Here is a 6,000-nt window from a genome sequence, read left to right as displayed (position 1 = left end):
CATCGCTCATTTTGACCTGAGTATCTAATCAAACTAGGCAATGCAAGTCTATGGGCCTATGAAAAAAATTGGACAGCACTCAGATGATAACTGATTGATGACTGATTTTCATGAATTGCTAGATAGGAAAAGAATAAAGAAAGGGGTTTTTGTTTTGTTTGTTTTTCTCATACAAGAAAAACAGATGACACTCTGACCTAGCATTGGACTGGGTACCGGAGAAACCGCCAGTAATACCAATCCTGGCTGCGGTTAGCTGCACTGAACTCCGGAGCTCTCACCTGAGCTCCGGAGTTCAGCCTGGACTGAACTCAGGGTTTGCAGTAGTGAACCGCTAGTTCCGACTGATTCCCAGGCAATTGCGGTTCAGTTCATGACAGCTGCGGACAGGCCGGGATGAACTCCGAAGCTCTCACGTGAGCTCCAGAGTTCAGTCCGGCCTGTCCGCAACTGTGACATGAATTGAACCACAATCGCAGGGGAATCAGTTGGAACTAGCAGTTCAGTACTGCAAACACTGAGTTCAGTACAGGCTGCACTCTGGAGCTCAGGTGAGAGCTACGGAGTTCAATGCAGGTAACCGAAGCCAGGACTGGTATTACTGGCAGTTTCTCCAGTAGCCAGTCCAACACTATTCAGACCAATCTCTGACGACACATAGGCCTCTTTCACACATCCATGTCTCCGGTACGTGTTTGGTCCGTTTCCTCACGTACCGGAGACACTAGCACACGTAGACCCATTAAAATCAATGGATCTGCACTCATGTGCGTATTCTGCCATGGACCGTGTGTACGTGTGGAGCATACGTGTGCCTGTGTGCTCCACATGTCCGTTTTCTCTCCGGCATCACGGGTGTCACACAGAACGCAAACGGGTCACACGTAACACAAACGGACCACACAGATGTGTTCCGTGTGACATGCATCGGAGAAAACACGCGTCTGCGAGAAAAAAAAACAAATCTTTACTCACCTTCTCCAGCCCTGCGGCCCGTGCTTCTGACAGCCGCTCATTATGCTCATTGCATATTCACTTCACTGCGGCCGGAAGCAGCAGCAGCAGCAGCAGGGAGTCGGCAGGACCGGAGACTGAAGATCAGCACCACGGACAGCGAAGCCAGGGACAGGTGAGTAGAAAGTTCCCATTCTCCGTGTGTTATCACGGATAACACATGGAGAACACACGTGCGCCACGGAGGGCAAAACGCACCTTTGACACGTCCGTGGAAAACGTGCGTGGTTTTTCACGGACATGTGAAAGAGGCCTTAGATAAACTCTGACCAGAAAAATTGGTCAGTTTAACTCATACATGAAAAATCTGAATGCGCCCCTAGGAGAATCCAACTTATTTAAACATTTTCTAGGTGTATTTCTCTTTTCAATGCACTGATTTCTACAAATTACAGTAATGTAGATTATAGGACATCGCAAGGTATACCAAGTACAGAAAAGCATATTAAATGCCTGAACTTACTGCATCTAAAAAATATAATATCAAATATATAAATTATTTAAATATTGAATTTGTTCCATAATTTATCTACATTAATTATCTTTACTATTTTAAGATCATCGGTATCTCAAAGCTTATTGAATGTCAGACAGAAATCCATATATTAAAGAGATAATTTGTACAATTCTGCAGAAATGTGTTGTTAAAGCGGTGAACCTGACATTCTGACAATGCACATAGACTTGTGTTGCCTGTTCTTGTAGATAGTGAGATCTGTTACAGCATTACCCGCCATCATGTCTTCTGTGTATTCTCTTTTTTATACACAATTATGTATACAGTTTTTATATTTTATTTTACCTCTTAGGGAAATATTACTAAAGACAAGTGTGAGTATAATTCCCCATGTGGAAAAGATTTAATGTTTCCATGTGGAAGCTTCCAACTCTCGAAAGACACAAGAGGTATTTCTATATAAATGAACATGATGTTTAACTCTAGATAGGCTAATGCAAAAATAGCTTCATTTTTTAAGACCCACAAAAGATTTACTGTATTTTTCGTTTTATAAGACGCACCCCGAATTTAGAGATAAAAAAAGGTAAAAAAAAAATGAGTTTCGTCTTATACTCCGGTGTTGTCTTAAGGGTGCTTTACACAAGACGATCTATCGGGCAATAGATCGTCGGGGTCATGGTTTTTGTGACGCATATCCGGCATCGCTTGCGATGTCGGGATGTGTGACACCTCCGAGAGATGCAGTATCGCTCAAAAATCGTGAGTCGTGTACTCGTCGCTCGGTTTCATAACCTCGTTTAATTAAAATGGCGCCGGTTGCTCATCGTTCCCGGGGTAGCACACGCTGCTCCGTGTGACACCACGGGAACGATGAACAGGAGCTTACCTCCGTCCCGTGGCACCCACCAGCTATGCGGAAGGAAGGAGGTGGGCGGGATGTTTACATCCCACTCATCTTCGCCCCTCTGCTTCTATTGGCCGGCAGCTGTGTGACGTCGCTGTGATGCTGAACGTCCCTCCCACTTCAGGAAGTGGATGTTCGTCACCCACAGCGAGGTCATCCAGAAGGTAAGTACGTGTGACGGGGGTTAAACGAGTTTGTGCGCCACGGGCAGCGATTTGCCCGTGACGCAAATACGACGGTGGTGGGTACGATCGATCGTGAAATCACACAATCGGTTGTCCCGTGTAAAGCAGGCTTTACTGGAGGGGGGAGGCAGCAGTGGTGGAGGGGGGGGTGTTCACAGAAGGCTGTGCTCGCAGCGGTGGCGGATAAGTGCTCACAGCAGGGGTGGGTCAGTGCTGGCAGCAGCGGGTCTTTGCTGGCAGCGGCGGAGGTGGGTCTGAGCTGGCAACGGAAGCTGTGGTGGTTGTGTGGTAGAGCAGGCTGGTGCGGCGAGTGTCCAATATGATCTGTCAGCGGTCTAGGTTTCAAAGAGTGCGCAGATGGAGCTCTCATTCAAGACCTCTATCTTCGCACACGCTGACTCTGGGCACCATCATTTGAAGCCCAGACCGTGGACAGACCATCTGGGACACACGCCACATAGCTTCCGCTGCCAACATAGCCACCGCAGTCCTGCATAGAGTGGCAGCCAGCAGGCCGCCCACCCACCCACACAGAGAGGCAGCCAGCCGCCAACACGGAGAAGCAGCCGGCCGCCGCATGCACCGACAGGCACCTGGCCGCTTGCACAGATAGCCACTCACCAATTCTCCACCTCCCGGTAAGCTATGTTCAGATTTTAAGATGCACCCCTCATTTTCCACCCAAATTTTTGGAAGGAAAAGTGCATCTTATAATCTAAAAAATATGGTAATTATAATAAAATGATTAAGCAATTACAAAAGCTTTTCATCAACATGTCTAAAAGTTATCCTTTTTTTAGGGTGCATAAACAGGCTGATATTTTCAATGTAAGGAAGCATTGGCTTGTCACCAAGAATTTACAAAAACTAGCTCCATATTGGAAGCTGGTTCATATTTATGTATCATGGTGGGCAGGCAGCCAGGAGATGTGTGGCTGTGTAGTGTCCGTGACAGAAAACAAATGGTAAAAAAATTAAGATGAGGTAGGCAGGCACATGTTTAGAAACTTACGGCCCACAATGCCAGCTCTGTTAGGAGTAAAGGCCGCTTTACACGCTGCGATATCGGTACCTTACAGCCTGTAAGAGGTTCGTGAACATATATGTTAATCCAACGGGGGAGAAACGGGAACTCTAATTCAATGGGTACTGGTGCCCAAATGGCCTGGATAGGTAATCATCACATAGCAGTGGAAATGAAAGATGTTGTATAAGTAATCCGTTATACACAGGAATATAGAGGAAACAAGAATCCTATTAGTGAAGGAGCATGTATCAGCTGAAGGGAGAGAACGGTCCCTGGTAATGAGAAAGTCTTATGCCATGGTGTGAAGATTAGTGTTCTGGGGAGTCCTGACGAACACATGGCAGGACTCCCCAGGACACCCATTGAATTAGAGTTCCCGTTTCTCCCCCGTTGGATTAACATAACCTCTTACAGGCTGTGACTAATTTAGTCACATTATTCCACTGTCACCGTTTCATACAGTTGTAATATCTACCCTCTTACAGGAGTGATTTATATTCTCCTATGAACCAATACCTATGTCTAACCTCCCATTGTGGGTCCATCTGATCGTCCGACTTTGATAAAGGCCTGAGGCTGAAACGTCAGACTTATTTTTTTTGACTTTGCCATATTTTCATACAGAATAAAAACGCAAATTGAATACAATTTTTCTCCTTGTTTTCTTACTGGGACATATATGAGTGCCGGAGTACTTCTCTATTTATTACTTACTAAATTCTCCTGAGCACCTTATTGGTGACGCGAGGTTATAAGTATTGATCTCTGTGTGTCTCTGTTGACATTTGTCTGGTAGCCACAATGTCAGATAAAACTTCTGGTCCATCATGTGAAGTATACTGTAACTGTTGCTGCTTCTGCCCCAGCTACTTGTGATAGCCATAACACTGGCACAGGAGGGGGAGCATTGCCTCTGTGGTGATCAACGAGGGGTCAACTGATAATTAATGCGGGTTGCAAGGCGTCTGCTCAACAACTGCTTCATAGAGCAGGTAATAAGCCAATATGGACACCCTTTTGGAAAAATTTCCAGCATTTTACTTTTATAGCAAGAGCCTAAAAATTTGCATAGCCTAAAGTCATCCTTTTGTCTGATGTAAACAATATGCCTTTCCTCCTGCAAACATTCCAGCAGAAAACTTGCCTTGCTCCGAAGCATGACTGAAGACCCTGTTGGTTAGTTTTCATCACCCTGCTGCGACTGTGGATTGTGATGGCTAATGTCTTTGTCATCAAAATGTTCACTCTATCAGCCTCATCCCCTGTCTTAGCAAGTCCATGGCGCTTTCCACATCACCAGGCTGCTGCTATTCCACCTTTAAATCCTGCAGTATGTAACATGAACCTTGACAGTCCCTAACAGAGTGGACTGTACCAATCAGGTGCAAGTTTCTATTTTGCAATCTGGGATCTTTTTTTCTGTATTAAGGTGGGAAGTATGTTATCGTTGACTTTGCACATGTATCTGCTGACAATCTTTATCACGTTTACAAAGGGATTCAGCAATCTCACAAGTCTTTCTTCATTTGGCAATCTCATATCTCAAAGTAACTCATGGCCCAGTTTGCCTGCTACGTAACATAGTCACATTTTTGATGCTGCAGTTTTTGTTTCTTTTTGGTTTGTCATGTTTGAAATACTTAGTTTTTGATACTTCCTGGTATTTGGCTTTGACAAAGCTTTATTGATACAGTCATGTGCAGATTACATGCATTTTTTATGTCTTTCTGCAGCAGAAAAGCATTAAAAACAAATGTGTTTTTTTACCTATAAATTTTCCATTTCTAATGCAAGTCTGAGGAGAAAATCTGCAAACAAAACTTAGTGTACCAGCAAGAGAAATTGACATGTTATGGTTTTGAAACACACACACAAAAGGTCAGTTTGCTTCGAGTAGAAAAAGAGTCGCAGTGGGCAGAAGATTTCTTTATATCCAATTTGCTGGAATTGTAAGAGAAAATACGCAGCATCAAAAACTCATATTCGTGGGAACACAGCATAAGGCCATGTGCCCACAGGAGATCGTACCTGTGAACATTTCTGCAGGTGTTTCCGCAGGTTCGTGCAGCAACTCCCCAGAATCCGCAGCTATCCATTGCTGCGGTATATCGGCGGAGTTGTTGCGGGAAACCTGCGGAAACAGTGCAAATTTCGTGCGGAATTCCTGCAGAATTCCCGCCCTGTATCTCCATTGTGGAGAGGGGGGAATTCTGCAGATAATTCCGCATGAAAAATTGGCATGCAGTTACGTGTGGCTTCGGGAAATGTGCAGCATTTTCCACAGCTGCACATACCACAGCATTGATACAGCACTCCCCAAATCCCATAGGATAACATGGAGAGTGTCTGTACTTGCGTAAACCCACAGATTTATCTAGAAAATCTCGAAAATCCGCGGGTTTTGCACAGC

Source organism: Anomaloglossus baeobatrachus, chromosome 3, assembly GCF_048569485.1.
Source record: "Anomaloglossus baeobatrachus isolate aAnoBae1 chromosome 3, aAnoBae1.hap1, whole genome shotgun sequence".
In the NCBI taxonomy this organism is placed as follows: Eukaryota; Metazoa; Chordata; class Amphibia; order Anura; family Aromobatidae; genus Anomaloglossus; species Anomaloglossus baeobatrachus.
The sequence above is the reverse complement of the archived record's forward strand: the minus strand, read 5'-3'. Positions refer to the sequence as shown.